Below are 26184 nucleotides of genomic sequence, written 5' to 3' on the forward strand. Positions count from 1 at the left end.
GATAGCAGATAAGTTGATAGAAAATAGATTGAGATAGTTTGCTCATGTTCAACGGAGACCAACAGAGGTAGTAGTGAAGAGAAACGATGTAGTGATGGTAGATAGAAGTGTTAGGGGAAGAAGTAGACCTAGATTGACGTTGGCTAGTGTAGCAAATAAAGATATGAGTCTAATTTGACTAACAAAATGGCCTTTGATAGAGCTGCGTAGAGAAGAAGGATTTATGTAGCCGTTCTCATTTGATGGGACTTAAGGTTTGGTTTGGTTTAATCAAGGCATTGGTTAATAATCTGACTCCGGATAGAATCTTCGTTGCTAGGTCTTGGAGCGCCCGTGATAGAGAACAAATATTGCATCTATATTTTTCTTAATTTGTTCTGCCATTGAAATACCTCGTAATCGCTCGATGGATGGAAATAAGTTGGATATGGAATCGCAAATCTCTATTGGTTTCGACTTAGGAATTTGATTCGATTATCAAAATCATCATGTTTTTGGATTCAGGTAGTGACATGAGTTTGTTTCCCCAATCAGAATCATTGTCAGTTTGTCTTCTAAAATCTCGTGCAACCTTTCCCGCAACAAAGAAATGATCCCTTCCACCCATAGATTTCCACCAAGTCAATGGATGTTGAATCTCTTATTGAAGTGTTGAAAGACCAAAGGTATCGACCGATGTCAAGGCCAGCGATAGAATGATACATAAATGAACTAAGCCAAAGATGAATTGTTGGTTAAGCACTTGTAGTTGTCCATTCTGTTATGGAAAATCACTTCCAGTAAAAACTGGTTTGTTTCAAACCAACTGACGTTGTTTTGGAAAATCCCATGAAAATTTGCAGCACAATGTACTTGCAAATATCAAACCATCTGATTAGTGATGAACAATTCTTTAGAATGTCTGTGTTGAATCTGCTAGGAAGATCACAAACATAGATATATCAATATGAACATGAATCCAAAACATGTTTCGAGACAAGTTGAGTTGTGTTCTTAACCTGTTTAACTCCATCCTTGCTATCGGTAACTCCGTTTTCCTCATTCTCAGTGAGAGAATGAGACGTGAGCACTATAGGAAATTAGAGATTTAATGGCATTTAATTAACGACGTTTTATTAAATGTCACTTTTTCTAATAATTAACGGCGTTTTTTAAACGTCGCATTTGATATGAATCAAAACGACCCTGTTTTATTAATAGAAGGCGTTTTGAAGCGCCTCTAAATCCTGTCTCCCAACAAACACTATTTTGTCTCTCTAAACCTTTATTTCAAAACCCACCACTATCTAGTTCAAATCTATCACTCACTCAAATCTCTCACTCTCTTGCTCTCTCTCGATTCTTCTTCAGAGCGATTGCGATTTCGAAATTTCTCAAAGCCAACCTATCTGCATCCGTATGGCTTCAATCTCATAGTTTCTCAGAGCGATTACGATTTCGATTTTGAAGTTCGATTTCGAGCACTGTCGTCTACAATATCAGAAAAACCAATCGAATTCTTCAAAATCTGCTTCAGTTCCGTGATTTATCTCAGAATGACATCTCGGCGATTTCGATTTTGATTTCGAAGCTCTCTGTTTCTCTATTTCGAAGGTCTCTCTCTCTCTCTCTCTCTTTCTCTCGATTTCGAAGGTCTCTCTTTTGATTTGGTTATTGATTTTTGTTTGTGCAGATCAAGGCATTGGATATGCGGAGATCAAGGCATTGAGAGACGGCAGAAAGGTTTGAATCTACCGCTTTATCTCTCTCTCTCTCTCTCTCTCTCTTTCTCTATATATATATATGACTATTGTAAATTTGATTTAATGATTCTGTTTTGTTTGTGCTGGTTGTTGATTCTATTTTGTTTGTGTTGGTTCAGTGATTATATATATATATATATATATGTGGAGAAGTGGTTTGGAAATACTCTTCTGATCCTGGGGAATGCTCGTGATCCTCTTTCGGTCACCTAAAAAGGAATATACACTCCGGCGAGGGTGCCAGAATTAGCACTCCGACGGACAAGTCAGTAACCACACTCAGGAATACTTATATTATAAGTTAAGCACTACAATTCTCACATACCTCTTTCTGGCTGATGTTCTTTTATTTATATCTTTTCTTCCATGGGCCTCGGGATTAGGTTCATTTCCACTCATATTCGGCACATCCTATAATAGACCGACCCTCACTCGGCCTCTTGCCTAATCGGCTATTTGGCCGAATAGGGTTGGATTTGAACGTGCGAGCCAATTGCCGAGTGCTTCGAATCTCTACTCTCCGAGATTCGACTATCCGGAATGTCTACGACTTCCTCTTCTCGGCCCCCACAATATATATGTATATTATAACCCTCTTCTATTTTGTTGATTTGGTTGTTGCCAAGTTTTGATTCTGTAATGCGATAGTATTGCTCTGTTTCAGTGATTGAGGTTTTGTTTGTGTGAAATGTTTTGATGTTCTTGATGCTACTAGTTGACTTGGTTTATCATGAATTTGCTATGTTCAATGATCCACTAATCTAGTTATAGTTGGTGGTCAATAGTGTTGAATCAGTTTTGTAATTTGAGTTATTCAAACTTGAAATCTTGATTTCTAGCTTAATCTTGAGTTACCTGTAAACATATTGGTGATTTTGAAATGCATTTGAATTAATAGCATATATCCATTTCCCATTTTGATGTCTTTAGCTTCTATTGTTGTTGGTGAGTTGGACTCTTGAAGAAGCTCAGTACAAGGAAGAGAGTAAGAAAGAGAGAAGAAAATTCTTCTATGTTTTCTTGGGAAAATAATGTGAAGGAAACCTTTTTCAAGGCTACTCTCTCCCTGTTGTTCACATACACACACACACACAAACACACATATACACACACATATATATATATTAGGGTCTTGAAGAGGAAGAATAAGATTCTGTCAAAAGGATTCACATACAGAGTGTGAACATAGATTGGTTAGAGGAAAATGTCAATGTGAATTGGTGTGAAAGTGTTATGAACTCTTATGCATAGCTGTCTTTCTTTCATTTAATTTGTTAAAAAAAAATTAAGAAAACTCGTCAACACCATTATTGCTTGTTTCTTAATTGGAATTATTTGTTGTATTTTGTTTTCTTTTTAAGAGAGAGAGAGAGGAGGGGAAAAAAAACATGTAGGTAGTGTCAATCTGTCATGTAGATTTAGATGATATATTTTGTTTACTTTGTCATAATGAATTTGGTTTTTATGTTTTGGGAATCTTCCTTCACTTTGTATATAATTCCATTGGGTTTATTCTAAAATTTTCTGAAAATTTAACTAATCAAATTTTGTTGATCAGCATTATGCAAAGGCTGGGCTTAAAACATGCTTGGTGATACAATCCCAAGATCCTACTGCTGACTATCTTCTAAATTGTATGGTTGGAACTTCTCCAATCACATGCAACAACAACCTTTCGGCTGTAGGCTGGAAACTACTAAAGTGTGTTTTTCTATCTTCCTACACATTTCCCTATATCTGATAAATTGTTCCCAATAATTGTAGATGCTACTTGAACCTCTCAATCAGCTGAAGCAAGTAGATGCTTGTCTTAATATGACCCAATGAGTGCTTGAAGGGGTGGCTATGTAACAATCATTTTGATTATTTGGATTTCTTGTGTCTGAAAGACATTGTTTCCTCAATTATGCTTTTATTCATGGGCAGTTCTCATGTTTTCTTTTTTTTTTTTTTTTGGTGATATGGTAGGTGGTTAGAGAAGAGCTTGAGGTTCTCCCTAGCATGGATTCTATATTTTCAGCCTTAGCACTTCAGAGGCTTGTAGGATTCTCCGGGAATGTTACTCAAAGAAACCAGTAGGAAGATAAATTTGATGTAATTGTATATGATGGTATTAGTGCTGAAGAAACTATACGGATGATTGGCGCAACTAGCAAAGCAAGGTTAGGAAGAACTCTCTCTCTCTCTCTCTCTCTCTCTCTCTCTCTCTCTATCTATCTTCATGTGATTCTCTTAATCTTCGTGGAATCACATGTTTCTGTACAGATTGTAATTGAAGTATTTTCGGAACTTGGCTGAAAAGACTAACCTTGGGAGGTTGGCATTGACTGATGATATTGAAGGTAATGCAGTCATTTTGTTTTAAGAGGAAGTTTACCTTACTGTTTGTATTTTTTACTTTGTTTAATTCAATTCATTTTGCTTAGTAGAGTTTACCAAATATGGATGTTTGCACTGCTTTTGCAGTTGCGTTTAATGCGAACACCACTCAGAACTATGTTGGTTCTAGAAGTTTTATTCAAGAAACACAAGTGAGTTTCTAAACCTCTTCCTTGCATTTTTCGCTCATCATTCTTCATCACAACAACTGAAACCACTGCTCGTGCCACAGGGATCACATTTGTCTAAAACAGTGATAGTTAATCTATTCGATGCCTTTAGAGATTTGCTCTACACCGACCTTTTGTCATGTCTTATTTGCCTCATGTCAACTTGTATTATTGTTACATTCATCAGTTGCTGGGTATTGCAAATATTGATTTCTCTGTATTCACGTCTCATCTTGGTACTATTTTTGTAGATAACTAGTTCAATTTTAGGTAATTTGTTGGATGTTGTTGAGGAGGTACAGGTAACATGTGTTGAGCTTCAAAATCTAACCTACTCAAGTTTTTGTCCTCCATCTGGTAATATATATCCCTGCGTTTTTGTTACCTAGATGTGATGCTCGTTGACAAAATTAAATGTTTGATTCTATTGTGTTAAGCGACAATTAAGATCATCCTTGACAATTAAGGTCAACATAGTTCAATGCTACGCAGATAAAAGTTAATTTGTTACCTAGATGTGATACTTTTTTTTTTTTGTGTGTGTGTGTGTGTGCATGTGTAATGATTTATAATTGCTTAATCCATTCTTACATTAAGGAAAAGAAAAAAAACTATCCATGTTTAAATGCCTAAGTCGATTAATTTTCATTCATTCTATTAATATAAAAGAGGGCAGGGCATAGTCTTTGGCATCATAGAAATTTGTTCCTTCTTATTTTTATTTTTTTAATGTTACCTCTATTCATTACGAAAATATTACATATTTTGTCATGCATATGGATCTGTAGATTTTAATTTTATTCTATTGATTCTTGCAGTTGAGCAGCTTGAACTACATCTTCACTTCATTGATTTTAGCAGTGGTAGAAAGGTGGCCTTGATTCTTAACATTTCATGTTTAAAATGGTATAATTTCGTGCTTCAACTCAAATTTAGCAATGGCTCGACTTCTTGAGTTCCTTAGTCAAACTTGCAAAGCATCAGCAATGCATTTTTTAATCTTAGTTTTACCATATAACTATTGGTTGTTAGAGATGTTCGATTTATGTAGGAGAAGATGGTCTTGCATGGTGCATGCAGTAGATCTCTTCCTATTAGTCGAACAATCTGGATTAGATGTTTAATTCTAGAATGATTTGGCATTGAACCAAATTACTATTTGAGAATTGAGTTGAAAATAGATTTGGCAATCTGCTTAAAATCTTTTTAAAGTTTGATGGACCTGAAAACTTCCCACTGGAACACTTGCACATGAAGATGGGCACACTCTGTTGTAAACTTTCATAACAACTGCTTCTGTGTGAGCTTTAAATCTCTAATCTTTCCAATGTGTTTACTTTCTTATCAAAAGCTACTAGCCTATCATCCGTGCTATGTACGCGATAATTATAGATATTTATATTTGTTTTAGATTTTTTTTTGATATATAAATTATGTTTTTTAAGATTTTTTATAAAAATAATTTAACAATCTTATCACTAACCATAGTGTATGAGAGAAGTTGAAAAAGATACTGCAGTAATTACACACAGGTTGTATCTATAATTATTTGTATGAGGGGATTTTAAATGCTGATTAGGAGATTTTGACCAAATCAATAAATGCAGACATGTGGAAAGACATGTGGATTGAAAAAAATTAATAAATGATGATCAAGGGATTTTGACCAAATCAATAAATGAAGTTCTTTTTTTAAATAAAAAATTAAAAAAATTCAGATTGGGATATTGAAGCTCCCATAGGCCTTAGGGTTAAAAACTCCCTTTTGCTTAATATATAGTATACAACGTCAACTCCAAAGTATTTATTATGGTGGTACTTTCATTGATCTATAACTATATATGTATATATGTAACTGTTAGCACAAACATGCCCTAGAAAAGGATTTTATGTTACTAGAGATGGGGTCCTTTCATCGTGTAGAATACGTTTGGAATAAGAAAGCGACATTCCATAACTGTACAATGACATTTTTTTTATGACGTTTTTTGAAAACGTCGTGAAATCTGTCCAGATTTTTCAAATTCCAAAAAAATTAAACTAAAAAATCATCTAGTTTTGTGCGCTGGTTATTTCTTTTAAACAGTGGCTGAACTCAAGGCTATGATGTTCTTCTATTCTAATTGAACAGAGGCGTGACTTTAGGAAGAGAGAGAACTCGAGGCATTGGATCTTCGATCTCCATCAATTCTTCGGTTGTTCGATCTGAAAAATCTTGTTCTACTCTTGATTTGAGTGTATATCTTCCAGATTGTTTGAATCCCTATGATCTAAATCGATCTAGGGCTCAAGGTTAGGGTTTTTTGATATAGATTTGCTACATTCACACAAGATCTATAAAATTTCATGGTTAAAACTAACAATTTGGAATTGTTTTCTCTCGATTTAATTGATTTCCAGTTTTTTTTTTTTTTTTTTTTGCTTTTGTTTTGTGTTTTCTCCTTTTGTTTTTGTTCCTTTACTCTTTCTAGTCCTTGTGTGGAAAACTCTTCTCTTTAGTTGATTTGGAATTGTTTCCTCTCGATTTAATGAAGGGCTAAGTTTCAAATTTTGCTAAGACAAACTTAAGTAGAGAACATAATTACAATAGCTGAAAGAAAACTATATACAAATTTGACTTTGGTTTCTAAGAAAAAGTGAAGGAAATGAAATTTCAAGATTGAGCTGTTCTTGTTTTGGCTTGAAAAGAATAAGAAAACTCATAAGAACTTAGTCAAATAGTTCAATTAGGCTGAGTTGTGACAGGTTGGTGTACTCATTGCATTAATAACATCTGATTTGGGTTCTCTTAAAGACATTGTGAGTGAAAACATATCAAAGGATCGTGGATTCAGGGCACTTTCTGAGGCAAGCTACTCTTCACTAAGCAAACGTGAGCTTTATGTTCGACACAGTTAAGCATGTATATTAATTCGTTATAACTATAATGAATTTCACTTCAAAAGTGACAACTTATCCAATTTTTATTTTATTTTATTTGCAAACATATTATTTTTTGAGATTGCACTTAGTATGAGACAAGATTTACCAGTTTTTGAAACAATATTGTGTTTTTTCATTTTTTTTGGGTGGAAATTCTGTATGATGGTCATTTTAGCATCTCTGACTTTCATTTCTCTTGTAGGTGGTTGGAACAATATGCATCCTCTTCACTCTATCCCCTGAACTTGCACCACTTCTGGGGCTACTTATGCTTATTGTGTTTGTTTTAGTTGGTAATTTTTTGTTTTTTGTTTTTTGTTTTTTGTTTTTTTTTTGATTAGCAACAAAAGAAATTTTATTAGAAAGTAATAGTTTGTTCTATAATTTGTCTTTGAATTTCATGTTGTTTTCCTTCGCCATAAACATGCAACAGAAAAACTGTCTAGGGTTTTGTTTTCTCCTTTTTCATATTTTACAAATTCTTGGAAATCTTAAGCTGTGGATTTATATGCATTAAGATGTTGGGTAATTGTCTAATTGATGATGTTTCTATTGACAGGGTAAACAAGTACAATAAGTTTGAAGCCTAAACAAAGCTGTGGGAAGGACAACACAGCCTTTTTTATATGACTCGTGCCCGTATTTATCTTGATTTTAAGTTAGTATGATGTTGGTCACTAATAATTTTATTTTATTTTTGCCACTGAACCTGTAGAATCCTATAATATGATAATCACATTATGATCTGCACTGAAATTAAGGAGCTTCTCTAGCCCTAATATCTGTCTGGGGAGGCATTGATTTTCAAAGTGCTACATGGAGGACCTGGGGTAATGAGAGATAATTAATGAAGATCCAATTCTGCAGTGTAAGTGAACACTGAGAAACTTTAATATTACATCAGGTATCCAGGTCCACGGCCAATGCATTGTGTGCTTTTGCCTTTGTAGGGTACTGATATGCTCACCACAGAGGAAGTAAAGTACACCTGCTGTGTTTTTTGACCCCAAACTCTTGGTTTCCTTTTCCATTTATGAATGTAGAAAACTCCATGATTTACGAAAGGACTAACAATATTCATCCCTAAAAGGCCCTCTTTGTTGTTAGTGCTTGTAAAAGAGTGTTCATCACACTTATCCAACATCAGTAATCTATTTTTATATGCTGAAAATGTCAATTTAACTTTGAACAACTGTCACTTTGGAAATTATCTTCACTAGTTCCGATATGGTCAAGGTAGTCGTTTACTATCTTCATTACTTTGGAAAATTTTTAGTCAACAAATTCATGCTCTGTGCTGAGCATGAATATGTTTAAAATATTTTGTTTCCAGATTTTTATATTCATATGAATCTGAAATATTTAATCCAGCATTATTCTAATGAGAAGTCTTTTTTCTTCTATGATTTTAGGAGTTCAATAAGTATTATGACACAGAACCAGCTAAATACATCAGGCAATATAAAGGAATCAAACCAAGGATAGGGGCACCATACTCTTGTGATATCAGCTATGAACGATTTCTTGGGCCCGAGGTTTGTTCCTATTTTCTTTTCAATTTTTGCTTCTTTTGAACATCACAATGTATTTTAGTGGAATGATGAATCCAACACATCTCCGAATTTGATAAACACATTTTGGCTTGATTTGAAAGTCATGTTGAAAGTACTATATGGTTTTATTCTTGTTTTATTTTTGGAGATGGTGTTTTTTTAAAAAAGAAAAAAAAATTGTAATTTCATTCATTGGTAGCCTAGTTTAACTGAGAAGTGAAAATACATTCCACATGATTCTCATGACTTTGCTTGTTCATTTACCTTCTAATTGAAAGATCTTGCCATCCTCAGGGGTAGTTCAGTTATAGTGATTAGTCCCTCTTCTTGATTATTTATGAGCAAACAAAGATATGCTGACTATATTTACAATCGCGAGCTTATAGTGGGCAGTCCCTCTTCACCAGTCTCTCTATATTTCACTATAATTACGAGGTTGTCTTCTGGGATCTGCTGCCGCCCTTTGTACTGTCGTTGTTAATGCCCCCTAGTCTGTATAGTAAGAACATTTTAATATTATAATATAAACAAATCAAAATAATGTCGTTGTTAATGCCCCCTAGTCTGGATTCATTTTGGTCTATGTTGCTCTTCTTGTTATATCAAAATAATGTTATCATGTCACCTGTTCCTTATGGAATAAATATGTTAAATATATAAATGAAGTTGGAGCTGGTAAGATTGCAGATTGCACCTCTGTGACAGACATTTGTAACAGAAAGCTGATAGGTAGAGAAAATGCTTGATATGCATATTGCATCAAAATCTCCCAAAGAAGATAACACTTGGATTTAGAAGTTTGCAATCGTTTTTTATTTTTTCCATTTTCCTTTTCTTTCTCTTGTTTCTATAGTTGTTCAGGTACCTTCCTGGGATTCCTGTTCGAATTTGACTTATTATCTTTTATTCTTCCTGCTTATTAGGTATTCACTTGTCTAGAAGGGGTATGCTTTTATCAAAGAAAGATACTAAAACCTATCTTTATCAATCAATCTCGCTCATCTCAAAGATGCGGTATCACATCCAATTTGGGCTTTTTTACATGCTACCTTCAGCAAGAATTCTATGTAAGTTTGTTTCCAGCATTATGTTAAGAGTTACATCCTTCCTTGTTTTAGTTTTATTTCTTACCAATTATTTTCATGCATTTTTTGTCTTTAACGTGTAATTGCTCTATCATTTACAACCAAACCGTAAACTATATTCATATATCATCCTCATTGTAGTGTGCTTATTTTAATTTCTTGTTTGATTTTTTGTCTTCCGTATTATCTTTGATTGTTGTTCGAGCCATCTCTATTGTTGTTCGCCGATTTGGTCGCTTTCTTCGTGAACTATCTCACAGTACTCAATCTACTGCTGTCGTCGCTGCCTCAATTGCTAAGGTTTGTTGGCACATAGCGAAGGTATAGGTATAGTGGTTGCAAATTAAAACCACCCCAAAATAACATTCAAATTAACTGTCGAGTTTTGTTAATCACTCTGTTTTTAGTTTTTCTAGAGGGAATCTCTGAGTTCTACAGAAAATGATATAATATATTGTTATTGAAATAATGGCATTTAAAGTTTTTTGAGGAAAACTTCAAGTGTATTTATTTTATTTTATTTTATTTCAAGGACTCTACTGTAGAGCTCTTCATGGGCATCTTCTTACTGTCTGTCTTTGCTGTAATTAGTAATATAGAATTCGACTATTGACTCACTGGAATTGTTTTCAGTGTTTTTGGTTTTTGGTTTCTTCTTTTGCTTTTAAAGTTATGATTTTGGGGGATATGGTTTTAGAGATGGTTTAGAGATGGTTTTTGTTTAACCTATCAAAGTTATCATTTTACCTACCCAACTTCTGCTACATAATCTGATTCATCTATTTATTATTAGGATATAAAAGCATACCTCATCAAGATAACTAAATGTCATTTGTTATCATCACTATCATAGTTCTCTCCACTTAGCTCAACATAACAATGCACCAATTTTACTTGTTAGTTTGACTTAAAATCAATTCTCTTGCAGGTCTGCTGTTCTTTTATCCTCGGGTTTAGATTTCTTGTCCATTAATTAAGACTCTATTGTGATTGTCCTGATTGATTCTGTGTTTTTGCTATTTGTTTTATTTTCTCATTCCATTCTAATGTTGAACATTAGCACAATAATTTGGATGCTGAAGGTTCTTTGTGTTACATTAGAAGGAATTTCACAAACTTAATAGATTTTGTGTGGTAGTGATATGTTTCGCAACTTGCTTTAAAGCTGATATTTTCTACAAAATTTGTTTCTTCATGTAAAATTTAGGCAACTTGAGATAAGCTTTTCCTTCATAAAAGGTATACCTTATTTTACATAGATTAATGTTACACTTCTCTCTCAGCTAGGCTTACGTGATGCACGTCTTTTATGGGTAGAATTGGGATGTCTCTGAATTTGGGTCTGGCAATTTTAGAAATTTTATGTTTCTTTGCATAGAAACTGAATTGGGTTTTTTTGGGTATTGATTGATACTATGGGTGAAATTGAGGAAACTTCAGAATCTGTGTCTACTAGAGAATTGTGTTCCCAAGCTGTGAAAGCTAAGTCTTTTCATGAGGATAGTTTTTGCAAACAAGTGACTCATTTTGGGGAGGTTGGTCTTGGGTTCTTCTTTCATGCCTCGCTCAAACAGTTTGGAAAGGTTCTAAAAAAAATCTCATATTTACATACATCTATATACATTGACATTTATGTGTTTTGCAAATGTTTTTTTAATTTATTGCTCTCATCTCCTCTTTGTAATAGTGGATGGGTAGGACTAAGAAGAATAGTGGATGGGTAGGACTAAGAAGAAAGCTCTTCTCGCTGCGCTGGACAAGATCAAGGAAGGTGAGATATTGGAGTTTCTGTTTTTATTTTTTGTTTTTTATTCATCATTCTGATTTTTGTTTCCATTTTTTTGGGTGTATTGGGCTTTTAGAGATAGGTTTTTGTTTATTCTCTATTTTTTTTTTAATTCATCACTCAGATTTTGGTTATCTTTACCTTTTGGCAGAGCTAATGCTTTTTGGATTTATCTTTCTTCCATGTTCATCACATTTCTTAGGATTCAACAAAGTACTGTTATGTGACTGCAAACCTTAAGAGATCTCATTTGTGCACACAATTGACAAAAAGACGAGATAGTAACAAATTGGACAGGCACCGCGACACTTGCATTGAAAAGCAAGTGCTCATCATCTGAATCAATAACATGAAATTTCTAGTGCACTTGGATTTATGATTATTGCTTCTTGTTTGTTGAGTGCATACAGAGAATGCACACAATGTACTTCTCTCATATTCTGACATGTTTTCGTCTCTGTCCCCCTGTCTGTCTCTCTCTATATATAGGTATACCTATTGAACATTGGATTTGTTGAATAAGATGGTAGAGGTTGCAACAGCTAAACTGGTAAAGTGTTTCACCTTTCTAGTGCATCATATGACTTCATACATGAGTACTGGTAACACAATACAAATGTCAAAATATCACCTTTTTTCTCAGCCTGCTGTTTATGCTCACTCTTTATTCTCTTGATTTTTATTTATGCACATACATGCCTAATTATGTGTGTAGGGTCAGTCATTTGGTGGAACAAATGATTCCCAGAAATCTGTATTTGATTTGGTAGACTTTGCAGGGGATTTAACTGTTGAGGAGGACACAAATAGGTATGATTCTTCCCTATGGCAATGCAAGCACAAAATTATGGATTTTTGAACTTCGGTCACTAAATAAATCATCTAGCGCCAAAAGTATTTGCTTATTTATACATGTATAAATTATGTAATGGGGAGGCAGTATGCCTATTCTTCACTTCACATCCTGAGGATAAATGCTATGTGGATTGCAGATGTAATGTATTGTAGTTATTTGTTTGTTTGTTTGTTTGTTGTTAACCAAATTGTATATTAATGTTTGTTTGTTTGTTGTTATCCAAAGTATAGTGATCCCAGGTTTACCCTTGTTGTACAGTGATCCGGACATGTGTCCGTGGATGTTGGTAGTTGTTTATTTTCTAGTTTGCATCCTCTTTACTTTGTATATTGAGTTATGGGATGTGTTGGGCAGGTTTGCTACAGGTTGGTTGCGTTTGGGAGCCTAGTGTTGCTGCCCAGAATTTTGGTCCTTCGCTCGAGCGAGGAGTTTGTCGCTCGAGCGAGAGTGGTGTTGCGTCTGGTTCTGGACCTGAGAGTTGCATTTCCTGGCTCGAGCGAGCTTTTCGTGGCTCGAGCGGTCTGGGTTTTTCTTCGCTCGATCGAGAACTTCTTGGCTCGAGCGAGAGTTTTCTGTGTCTGGTCGCTCGAGCGACCAATCCTTCGCTCGAGCGAGCGTGTTTTATATCAGCGGACAGCAGCGTCTAAAACATCACTTTTTCAGTCCCTTTCTTTGATTAAACCCTAAATCCGACACCCTCTCTCTCTAAACTTGCACTCTCTCTAAGGTTTGATCTCCCTAGGGTGTTAATCTAGCCTAGGGCCTTTGTTAAAAAGATAGAGGGCGTTGAGAGCTTCGATTTAATCTGAAAAAGTTTGGATTTGGAGCAAGTTGATCTTGGAGTCTTCATCTCCATTTTGGCTTAAACTTCAAGGTAGGGATAACCTACTCCTCTCTATGGGTTTTGTCTTTAAATTTTGGTATTTTGAGATGTTGGGTTTGGTTTGGTAATTTTGTGAAAGTTTGGGGCTTTTGTGTAATTTTACAAAAGTTGGGGTTTTATTCATAATAAACCTGAATGCATGTTTGGCATAGAGAAATTGAATGAATGTTAAATCATTGATGAAAATGGGACCTAAGGGTTGAAATAGTAATTATGGATAATGGCCTAATTACATTGTTTAATTAATTGGGATAATTAATTGATGAGAAATGAGGAAATGAAATGTTGATTGAATATCCATTTGTGCATTTATTTTCTGTTTTAGAAATAACTGCTTTGGGCTATCGGTGGAGGATAGTCGTGATTGTTGTAGACAATGTATGTTGATTAGGCAAACTGAAACTAATCAATGGAATGTGTTATGGAACTTGACAGTTGCTAGAATACATTAATTGTTTGTATTGTGTGATTGTATATAGAACCAATGTGTTTATATACGTTATGTGTAGAGGAGGAGATAGGGGATGTACTCCGCGGTTTAGGGGAAGATAGGGGATGGACCTCTAAACCGGATAGGTATTTGGAGGAGATAGGGGATGTACTCCGTAGACAGAGCTCATATGCTTGTCTAGAGAAGTGAAGATAGAGCTCATATGCTTATCTTTGTGAAGTGAAGTGTGGATACAGCTTGTATGCTTATCTGTGGATATTGTTGATATACATATCTGTTGTAGAGTGTGGATACAGCTTGTATGCTTATCTGTGGATATTGTTGATATACATATCTGTTGAGAATGTGGATATAGCTTTTATACTTATCTGAATGTGAGATATAGTTTTTATACATATCTGTGGAAATGATGATAGAGCTAGCATGCTTATCTGTTGAAAAAGGGAAAATGAAAAGTAATTGGGACTTGTAAGTCGTTGACATAAATATGTAATTTATGTGATTGAATCAGTGTTGACCAACTATCAATTGCTAATGTTTTAGTCATTGTCCATGGTTGGTTTAGTGTATTTCTACTGGGCTGTGGCTCACCCTATATGGGAATATCATTTTCAGGTGCAGGAAGCATGCCACCTCCAAGGACATAGCTGGGAGGCTAGTGGCGGACATAGTTTTGTCGTTTTACTGTTGATGTATTACATGTAATTTCAAGCCAAGGGCTTAATGTGTAAACGAGTTAGAACTCTTTGTTGTAACCAAGTGTTAACTTGGAAAGCTGTAAGCCCGTAGGGCATTTTGTTATGAGGTTAACATGTAATACTTATGTCTTGGAATTCTAATGAATGAAAGGAATGCAGTTAGTTTAAATGTAAATGCATGTCTTACCTGATGGGTTTATTGTTATTATTTTGGGGGCGTTACAACTTGGTATCAGAGCGTACCGGGTTCGAATACTTTGGGTACGTGGGAAGTGATTAGGATCACAATGGGTTTGTCTCGCTTGATAGAGACTTAGATGTAGTATCATATGCTATGTGCTTAAATGCTAACATGCTTATGTGACTATGTGGGTATGGGATTTAATTTCTAGGATGTTGATTGGATCCTTGAGTTTCTGGAAGTCTTGTTGGAAAAGCACTTGATCAATGCTGTTTCTAACCGGAACTCTAGTAACGTCTTGGGACTATCATTATCCGGAAATGAAATTCGTAAGTGTTTATGTGTTTATGTGCTTATGTGGAGTGAATTACAGTTGTCCATGCATTAGGACGTGAGTGATTAGTTTCGGCACACCTATGAATGTGCTAACGTTCTGTGTTGCCTTTATTAGGATGTCAGGACGAGGAAGAGGTGCTAGGCGTGGTAGACCTGCGAGGCAGGAAGTACCGTTACAGGGTGAGATTCCGGCAGTGCAGGAGGGAGTTGGACAGGCCAATGTGGCCGAGCCAGTGGGTCAGCAGGCTATGGGTGCCTTGGCCAGAGAGATAGCAGGAGCTTTGGGTATTCTTAGAGCTGGGAATCAGGCAGCTGAGACAGGGCCTTCCTTCTTGAAAAGGGAGTTCTTCCAGTGTAATCCGGACGAGTTTATCGGGGATCCTAAAGAGCCGCTTAAGGCAGATGAATGGCTCGAACAGACAACGAAGACGTTTGAGATGCTTGGCATCGAGGACGGAGCACTGAAAGTGACCTTGGCATCCTTCCAGCTGAAGGGAGATGCGGGTCAATGGTGGAAGTACGAGAAAGCTCGTGTTGGTGGTACTTGGGAGGCGTTTGTGAATGCTTTTCAGGAGAGGTTTTTATCAGCAGTAGCAAGGGAGAAGCTGAGAGATCAGTTTAGTCGGCTTAATCAGCAGGGCTTGTCAGTGGCCGAGTTTGAGGCTACTTTTACCAGTCTGTCTAGGTTTGCACCTGAACTAGTGGCGTCTGAGGAACGCCGTTGCTATGAGTTTGAGCGGAAGTTGAGGCGGGGCCTCAAGTTGAGAGTTGGTGGGTCTTATATTCGAGAGTATAGACACCTAGTGGACGCTGCAGCTCATATGGAGCTTATGATGCAGGAGGAGGATGAGGGTCAGAGAGGCTCCAAGAGGAGCCAGGATAGTCAGAGTGATGGCAGGAGGCAGAGGGGTTATAACCCTCAGCAGTCTCAGGGTGCAGTCTCTAGATCGACCTTTCCAGTGCCGAGTGTAGGCTCGGGGAGAGGCAGTCAGGGGGAATTCACTTGTTACAAGTGTGGCCAGCTGGGTCACAAGGTTTCTGTTTGCCCGCAGAAGGGTGGGGGTCAGAAAGCTGCTTCTTCTTCAGCTAGACCGCAGAGTCAGAGTTTGGGCAGGGGGCAGCTCTTGATTTGTTATCAGTGTGGACAACCTGGGCACATGAAGAGGTTTTGCCCACAGTTGAGTGCCACTTCGGGAGCGTCTGGTTCTAGGCAGACGCAGGGTTTTCAGCCAGCTCAGTCTGTGCAGGCCTCGAGGGCCAATCCGGGAGCTTCGTCATCCCAGTCTGTGCAGCAGTCTTTTGCTCCGAGAGGTGAGCAGGTAGACCAGGGGCCTACGGGGCGCGTGTATGCTGTTACCGCGCAGGATTTAGTACCAGCTCCATCAGTAGTGAGAGGTACTTTTTTATTTTGCAACTCGGTTGCTAATGTGTTGATAGACACGGGTGCATCTCATTCTTTTGTATCTGCTGCATTTGCATCTGTTTTGGAATTGGAGTTAGCACAGTTAGCATCTCCTATTTGTGTGGTATCGCCTTTGGGTGGTGAGTTGATCCTGAAACAGGGTGTTAGAGGATGTGATATAGAGGTCGCCGATTATAGGCTTCCTTTTCCGTTTGTTGTCATGCCCATGAAGGGTTTTGATGTTATTTTGGGTATGGACTGGTTATCGTCATACCGGGCTGTTATTGATTGCTACCGCCAGAGGGTCACGTTATGTACCTTGAGCGGGGAGTGGTTCCATTTCTTGGGAGACCGGGTTGGTAGTGTTTTGCCACCGGGGTATGATTCGCGAGGGCGAAGTGAGCTTAGTAGTCTACTTGCTAGCTTTGAGAGTGGTGAGAGTGGTGAGACCCAGCATGTATTGCCGAGGGTGGTTTGTGAGTATTCGGATGTCTTTCCCGAAGATCTTGTTAGTTTGCCACCTCACCGAGAGATAGAGTTCTCTATTGATTTAGTGCCTGGTACGGCACCGATTTCTATGGCACCTTACCGTTTTGCTCCAGCAGAGTTGGTTGAGTTGAAAGTTCAGCTCCAGGAATTGCTTGATAAGGGCTTTGTTCGCCCTAGTGTTTCACCGTGGGGAGCACCGGCACTCTTTGTTAAAAAGAAAGATGGTGCCTTGAGATTGTGTATAGACTACCGGAAGTTGAATCGGGCTACGGTTAAGAATAAGTACCCTATGCCCCGTATAGATGATTTGTTTGACCAGTTGAAGGGTTCCCGTTGTTTCTCTAAGATAGACTTGAGATCGGGTTACCATCAGTTGAGGGTCAGGGAGGAAGATGTTCCTAAGACGGCATTTCGTACGCGGTATGGCCATTATGAGTTTTTGGTGATGCCATTTGGGCTTACCAATGCACCGGCAGTCTTTATGGACTTGATGAACCGGATTTTCCGGGAGTTCTTAGACCGCTTTGTGGTTGTTTTTGTGGACGATATCCTTATCTATTCGTCATCTAAGGAGGAGCACGAGGAACACTTGAGAGTGGTGCTTGAGTTACTTAGAGCCCATAGGCTGTATGCCAAGTTTGGGAAGTGTGAGTTCTGGCTGGGGGAAGTCAAGTTCTTAGGCCATGTGGTATCCGGGGAAGGGGTGTCTGTTGATACATCCAAGGTTGAGGCAGTGCAAGATTGGGCACAGCCTAAGAGTGTATTTGAGATCCGCAGTTTTCTGGGATTAGCTGGGTATTACCGTCGGTTTGTGAAGGATTTCTCCAGGTTAGCGTCACCGTTGACTAGGCTGACTCGGAAGGGAGTCAAGTTTGTGTGGAGTGAGACTTGTGAAAAGTCGTTCCAAGAGTTGAAAGTTAGATTGACCACCGCTCCGGTGTTGATTATTCCGGAGAGAGGGTTGGGTTATGCGGTTTATTGTGATGCCTCACGAGAGGGTTTGGGTTGTGTGTTGATGCAAGAGGGGAAAGTGGTAGCTTATGGCTCACGTCAGTTGAAAATACACGAGAAGAATTACCCCACACATGACCTAGAGTTAGCAGCTGTGATCTTTGCCTTGAAAATCTGGAGGCACTACCTTTATGGTGAGAGGTTCGAGGTATTCTCGGATCATAAGAGTTTGAAGTATCTGTTTACACAGAGAGACTTGAATTTGAGGCAGAGGAGATGGATGGAGTTCATCGAGGATTATGATTTTGAGTTGCATTATCATCCGGGAAAGGCCAATGTTGTGGCCGATGCCCTTAGTAGGAAAACCATTAGTGATGTAGCTTGTATAGCCATCCGGGAATGGGAGATGTTGGGAGCACTTGGCGAGTTTGATTTGCTACTGGGCGAATCTGTTGAGGCTGCGGCCTTGTTTTCTGTTGTTGCGCAGCCTACACTTGTGACTAGAGTGTTAGAGGCACAGAGAGGTGACCTTGAGGTAGAATCCCTCCGAGAGAAGATCTCCAGTGGGAAGACTGAGAAGGGTTTGACGGTGTATCCCGACCTGAGTGTGAGATACCGAGACCGTTTGTTTGTACCGGAGGCTTGCCGTGAGGAAGTACTCCGAGAGTTTCACCATTCGCGCCTTGCGGTGCATCCGGGAGGTACTAAGATGTATCTGGATTTGGGTCGCCAGTTTTGGTGGCGGGGTATGAAGAGAGATGTGGCTGTTTTCGTATCGAAGTGCCTTACTTGCCAGCAAGTGAAGGCCGAGCATCAGAGGCCAGCGGGTTTGTTGCAACCCTTGCCTATTGCCGAGTGGAAGTGGGAGCATGTCACTATGGACTTCGTTGTAGGTCTTCCGAGGACTCAGCGGGGTAGTGATGCTATTTGGGTGGTTGTAGACCGGTTGACTAAGTCGGCGCACTTTATTCCTATGCGCGTGAGAGATTCGGTAGATCATCTTGCCGATTTGTATATTCGGGACGTAGTGAGATTGCACGGGGTCCCAGTGACGATTGTCTCAGATAGAGATCCTCGTTTTACTGCTAGGTTGTGGCAGAGTTTGCAGAGTGCCTTGGGCACTAAGTTGACCTTTAGTACGGCTTATCATCCTCAGACTGACGGGCAGTCCGAGCGTACTATTCAGATCCTCGAGGATATGCTTCGGGGTTGTGTCCTGGATTTCAGTGGGACGTGGGAGAGGCACTTGCCATTGGTAGAGTTTGCCTACAACAACAGTTTTCAGTCTAGCGTCGGTATGGCACCGTTTGAGGCCTTGTATGGCCGACCGTGTAGGTCTCCAGTGTGTTGGGCCGAGGTGGGTGATGCACCTTTGTTGGGTCCGGAGTTGGTTAGGGAGACGACGGAGAAAGTTGAGCTTATCCGTAGGAGGCTTGTTACAGCCCAGAGTCGACAAAAGAGTTATGCCGACCGTAGGAGGAGGCCTTTGGCGTTTGAGGTAGGTGATCATGTCTTTCTGAAGATATCACCTAGGCGAGGCCTGATGAGGTTTGGGAAGAGTGGGAAGTTGTCCCCTCGGTTTATTGGTCCTTTTGAGATCCTTGAGAGGATAGGTGAGGTTGCTTATCGGTTAGCCTTACCGCCGCAGTTGTCCGGAGTGCATGATGTGTTTCATGTGAGTATGCTTCGGAAGTATGAACCAGATCCATCACATGTGTTGGATTGGACTAATTTAGAGGTAGATGAGGATGCCTCGTATGAGGAGAGACCAGTTCGGGTCTTGGATAGGCGGGATCAGGTCCTGCGTGGCAAGACCATTCCTTTGGTGAAAGTCTTGTGGAAACATCACGGAGTGGAGGAAGCCACTTGGGAACGTGAGTTGGAAGTCCGTGAGAAATATCCGGACTTGTTTGTTGATATGTAATCTTATATTTAAATTTTCCGTTTGTTGAACTTAAGAGCTTTTATATATGTCTTAAGTTGTAAAACATTGAAAATGTTTTGGTTATTGGAAATATGTTTTGGGAACTTGCCTCATATGTTAGTTGGATATAACATTATATCTGTTGAATATATTGTTGAAATTGGAAAGTTAGTGCATAATGTTGATGCATGTTGAAATTACATATGTTGTTTACATATTGTGATATGTCTCTTGTTAAAGGGATGGGATGACCGGTAATGGGTCGAATTGTTGAATGTTCAAGTGTAACATTGTTTAAAATGAAGAAAAACTTGTTTTTGAAAACTTGTGCTTAATTTCGGGGACGAAATTCTTTAAGGGGGGGAGGTTATAGTGATCCCAGGTTTACCCTTGTTGTACAGTGATCCGGACATGTGTCCGTGGATGTTGGTAGTTGTTTATTTTCTAGTTTGCATCCTCTTTACTTTGTATATTGAGTTATGGGATGTGTTGGGCAGGTTTGCTACAGGTTGGTTGCGTTTGGGAGCCTAGTGTTGCTGCCCAGAATTTTGGTCCTTCGCTCGAGCGAGGAGTTTGTCGCTCGAGCGAGAGTGGTGTTGCGTCTGGTTCTGGACCTGAGAGTTGCATTTCCTGGCTCGAGCGAGCTTTTCGTGGCTCGAGCGGTCTGGGTTTTTCTTCGCTCGATCGAGAACTTCTTGGCTCGAGCGAGAGTTTTCTGTGTCTGGTCGCTCGAGCGACCAATCCTTCGCTCGAGCGAGCGTGTTTTATATCAGCGGACAGCAGCGTCTAAAACATCACTTTTTCAGTCCCTTTCTTTGATTAAACCCTAAATCCGACACCCTCTCTCTCTAAACTTGCACTCTCTCTAAGGTTTGATCTCCCTAGGGTGTTAATCTAGCCTAGGGCCTTTGTTAAAAAGATAGAGGGCGTTGAGAGCTTCGATTTAATCTGAAAAAGTTTGGATTTGGAGCAAGTTGATCTTGGAGTCTTCATCTCCATTTTGGCTTAAACTTCAAGGTAGGGATAACCTACTCCTCTCTATGGGTTTTGTCTTTAAATTTTGGTATTTTGAGATGTTGGGTTTGGTTTGGTAATTTTGTGAAAGTTTGGGGCTTTTGTGTAATTTTACAAAAGTTGGGGTTTTATTCATAATAAACCTGAATGCATGTTTGGCATAGAGAAATTGAATGAATGTTAAATCATTGATGAAAATGGGACCTAAGGGTTGAAATAGTAATTATGGATAATGGCCTAATTACATTGTTTAATTAATTGGGATAATTAATTGATGAGAAATGAGGAAATGAAATGTTGATTGAATATCCATTTGTGCATTTATTTTCTGTTTTAGAAATAACTGCTTTGGGCTATCGGTGGAGGATAGTCGTGATTGTTGTAGACAATGTATGTTGATTAGGCAAACTGAAACTAATCAATGGAATGTGTTATGGAACTTGACAGTTGCTAGAATACATTAATTGTTTGTATTGTGTGATTGTATATAGAACCAATGTGTTTATATACGTTATGTGTAGAGGAGGAGATAGGGGATGTACTCCGCGGTTTAGGGGAAGATAGGGGATGGACCTCTAAACCGGATAGGTATTTGGAGGAGATAGGGGATGTACTCCGTAGACAGAGCTCATATGCTTGTCTAGAGAAGTGAAGATAGAGCTCATATGCTTATCTTTGTGAAGTGAAGTGTGGATACAGCTTGTATGCTTATCTGTGGATATTGTTGATATACATATCTGTTGTAGAGTGTGGATACAGCTTGTATGCTTATCTGTGGATATTGTTGATATACATATCTGTTGAGAATGTGGATATAGCTTTTATACTTATCTGAATGTGAGATATAGTTTTTATACATATCTGTGGAAATGATGATAGAGCTAGCATGCTTATCTGTTGAAAAAGGGAAAATGAAAAGTAATTGGGACTTGTAAGTCGTTGACATAAATATGTAATTTATGTGATTGAATCAGTGTTGACCAACTATCAATTGCTAATGTTTTAGTCATTGTCCATGGTTGGTTTAGTGTATTTCTACTGGGCTGTGGCTCACCCTATATGGGAATATCATTTTCAGGTGCAGGAAGCATGCCACCTCCAAGGACATAGCTGGGAGGCTAGTGGCGGACATAGTTTTGTCGTTTTACTGTTGATGTATTACATGTAATTTCAAGCCAAGGGCTTAATGTGTAAACGAGTTAGAACTCTTTGTTGTAACCAAGTGTTAACTTGGAAAGCTGTAAGCCCGTAGGGCATTTTGTTATGAGGTTAACATGTAATACTTATGTCTTGGAATTCTAATGAATGAAAGGAATGCAGTTAGTTTAAATGTAAATGCATGTCTTACCTGATGGGTTTATTGTTATTATTTTGGGGGCGTTACACAAAGTGTATATTAATTGAAGGTTGAACCATGAGGTGCTGTGATACAATGAAGAATAATCTAAAACTTCACCAATTCGGTACCTTATTAGTCTGTGAAAGTCTGGAATCTGATTGAGTATTATGTATGTTGATTACATTGTCTTGAATTTGGAAAGAGTATCATGTATCATGTATCTTGTATGTTGAATCAGAAATAGTAAACTACTGGTGATGCAGATATGTTTATTTTTTACCCATCTTTTGTGGATTGTGTTCTCTTTGTTGTTTCTACCTCTAATTTAATGAATTTGAGCATTAGCATAAAGCTCTTGTATTCAATCAATTAGTATCCTTATGGTGTATTTTGAAAAACATAAAAATAAAAAGAAAAAAAAAGCATATTATTGCTATTTTTCAACTTTATTACAGGTACTTTTTTTAGTTATAACTCAAAGAATTAGTACAATTTCAAAAAAGAATAAACATGAAGCTATAACTACCTTTTTCAAAACGCCATTATAGTATAGTGCCAGAGATTATATTTTTAAAATAGAAAAAAGTTATCACGGCGTTTTTAAAACGTCGCAAAATACTGGCGTGATGTCATTTTATGATTATGTAGCATTTAGCGGCGTTTGTAGAAAACGCCACCTATACTAATATAACGACGCTTTTAAAGCGCCATGAAGATACAGCGATGGCCGCATCTTCGGCGCTTAGTACTAAACGTCGCAAAAAGTATTAGCAGTGTTTTTTAAACGCCTCTAAAAGTCAAATTTCCAGCTGTTGGAGTCTTGAAAAATGAATGAATTTTTGCATAGTTGGCAAAGAAATTGTTGTTGTTGCTACCTGAAAATGAAGCTGAAGAGAAAAAACAAAGCAATAGAAACCGTGAAATGAAGAAGAAAACGAAACCAAACCAGGAATTGTTGTTGCAGGTGGTGAGATTGATAGAATTCTTCATGTGACTTGTATTGATTTTTTAATTAAAACAATCTCTGTTAGACAATGGCTCAATCAAAATGTGACCAACAGAGAGAGATTGACAGAGTTTTAAATAGCAGTATTAGGAGATTAATTAGTAATAGTATTGGTAGTGTTGAGAATATGTATGGGTAATCAATCATTAATATTTATTTTTTTTAAAATAAAATAATTAATAGCTGCAAGAAAAAACTTTAATATAACCATTAGTCAACTATGTTTTCATACTTACTGTGAATCAACTGATACTCATGTAATTTTCATTTTCAGCTATATATCATTATCCTATTTTAACTTATTTTCTTAAAAGAAGTTAACTAATTGTGTTTTGTTGTAATTTTAAATTTATTTATTTACTTTTAGATTATTTAATTAAAAAAAAAGTGAGATTATGGCTGAGCAAAAAAAGAAAAATCGCAAATCGATCCGATCAAAACTAAACTGCTCGATTTAGTATGGTTTTCTCACTCGACGATTTGGCCTTGAATTTTAAAATATTTAAACTGTACTTCATGATTCAATCTGTGATTTTATAATTATATACCATACCGATTATATATATATAATTTGTTAACCACCATAAACACTCAAATATCTTACTAAACATATACATGAGTCACATTTCGGTACTTTTACAAGTACGTTATTGGATAGTGGTGGAACTAATTCTAAACATTTATGTAAACAATTCTTAGGTTGTAAATAATATTTTAGGATTATATTGTGAATGATAATAATATTTCTAAAAATCATCGCCCCAAACCGAGCCGTGCAGATTCTTTGGGAAGTTAGAGACGTGCTATAGTCATATGTGGGGCATCAACAGAGGCCTTACCATAGTGCTGGAGAAAGGACTCACTGAAATCGTCATCGAAACAGACTCTACCATGGCTCAAGAGTTACTCATGAATGGGCCACCTCAGAATTGCCCATACACATAAATTGTGGAAAACTTGCACCATCTACTCCATTGGTGAAACTGCTCCGTCTGCCATATTTTGCACGAAGCTAACCAATGCGCTGATAAACTCGCCAACATGGGAGCTGATCAAGTTGAGCCACTAGTGGGACTAGAGGAACCACCTTTTGAAGTCAGAAGTCAGATTGTAGCTGATATGGTGGGAACGGAGTATCGGAGGATCTAGCCTCTGAATCTCCCTCCACCTTAGCTGTGTTTTGTTGTTTCTTTCTCTTCTGCTGCACCCAAAAAAAAAAAATAAATAAAAAAATAAAAAAATCTCGGGGTCCCCTTTCTTTTTTTGACATATGTGTATCGTTCTTACGAAAATTGTATTGTTACTTTTTTTTCATATAAATATAAGAGAAGCTGAATATATTTTGGTTTTCCTCAGTTAGTACAAGAATAATGAAGAAACAAATACAATCAAGTTGCTTATCCCATCTCAAACCCAAAGAAGCCATTTCAAAACAATAACCAAATACAATCTCTCTCCAAACCAAAAAATATTATCCAAAAAAAAAAACTATTCTCAACAGCAAATTCAAAACTCAGTACTCTTCCCTCTCTCTATCTCTTGCCTAATTTTCTCTACTCTATCAAGAACTCCCCCAATTGCTATGTCAAATGCATCTTCAAGGGTCTCCAATCTTGACATTGGATTTGCATATATGATTCTAGGAATCAGCCTCACAACCTCTTCCCTCATTGTTGTCCCTTCTTCAGGTATCCAACTCAAAGTCTTCTCAATATTCACTCCACTCAGGTTTCTCAGAAACCCATTTGTCTAATTCAATGGATGCTGCATCTCTTATTGAGGTGTTGAAACCCCAAAGGTATCGACCGATGTCAAGGCCAGCGTAGAATGGTACATAAATGATTGAAGCCAAAGATGAATTGTTGGTTAAGCACTTGTAGTTGTTCATTCTGTTGTGGAAAATCACTTCCAATAAAAATTGGTTTGTTTCAAACCAACTGATATTGTTTTGGAAAATCCCATGAAAATCCGCGGCATGAGGACCGAGACCCAGGTTTGATATATACTTGCAAATATCAAACCATTTGATTAGTGATGAACAATTCTTTAGAATGTCTGTGTTGAATCTCCTAGGAAGATAATAAACATAGATATATTAACCAGAGCATGAATCCAAAACATGTTTGGAGACAAGTTGAGTGGTGTTCTCAACCTGTTTAACCCCATCCTTGCTATCAGTAACTCTGTTTTCCTTATTCTCAGTGACAGAATAAGAAGTGGAGTCTTGAAAAATGAATGAATTTATATAATTGGCAATGAAGGTGAACCTATTGTTGTTGTTGTTGCCTGAAAATGAAGCTGAAGAGAGAAAACAAAGCAATAGAAACCATAAAATGAAGCCGAAAACGAAACCAAACCCGGATTTTTTGTTGTAGTTGAGGTTGATCGAATTCTTCATGTGACTTATATTGATTTTCCAAGCAAAACAATCTCTGTTATTTGTTTAGTTGATGAATTGTCACTACAAAAGCTATAGGGAATGAGGAGACAAACTCTTAGACAATGTCTGAATCAAAATGTGACCAAGAGAGAGAGATGGCAAAGTTTTAAATAGTAGTGTTAGGATAATTAGTAAGGGTTTCGCTACTCTCAAGTTGGGATCTCGATATGAGAGAGCATTTAGATTTCATTTGATAAAATATTTTATATCAAAAATCAAGATGATTAGACATCGACAACTATGTATTTGAATAATATTTATTTTAAAAAATGGACAACAAATATAATTTCAATAATTATGATTTATTTTTTGTAATATAAATTTGATTCAAACATAAAGTTACCGATATCCAATCATCTTGATTTGTTGTGTGAACTACTGAACGAGTCCTAGAAAGTGAATGGTTCAAATCATCGAAACTGGGTCTATGGTGGGCTCTATGGATCCCTTAAGTTTTATCAAGTTGAGATCCCATCATAGAAGCCCAACCCAACACTGCTGGAAATTAAGCTAGGTACTAAAAACATCGCTAATTCTTTTTGTGACGTTTAGTACCAAATGCCAACAACATGGCCGT

At 37.6% G+C, this 26184-nt stretch overlaps 1 pseudogene; it reads right to left on the minus strand.

Moving 5' to 3' along the window:
* Positions 1-266: 266 nt before the first annotated feature.
* LOC145795847 (putative xyloglucan galactosyltransferase GT14) lies at positions 267-25565 on the minus strand (annotated as a pseudogene).
* Between the last annotated feature and the right edge of the window lie 619 nt (positions 25566-26184).

Source organism: Camellia sinensis, chromosome 7 (genome assembly GCF_055761805.1).
Source record: "Camellia sinensis isolate YWXY chromosome 7, ASM5576180v1, whole genome shotgun sequence".
Classification (NCBI taxonomy): domain Eukaryota; kingdom Viridiplantae; phylum Streptophyta; class Magnoliopsida; order Ericales; family Theaceae; genus Camellia; species Camellia sinensis.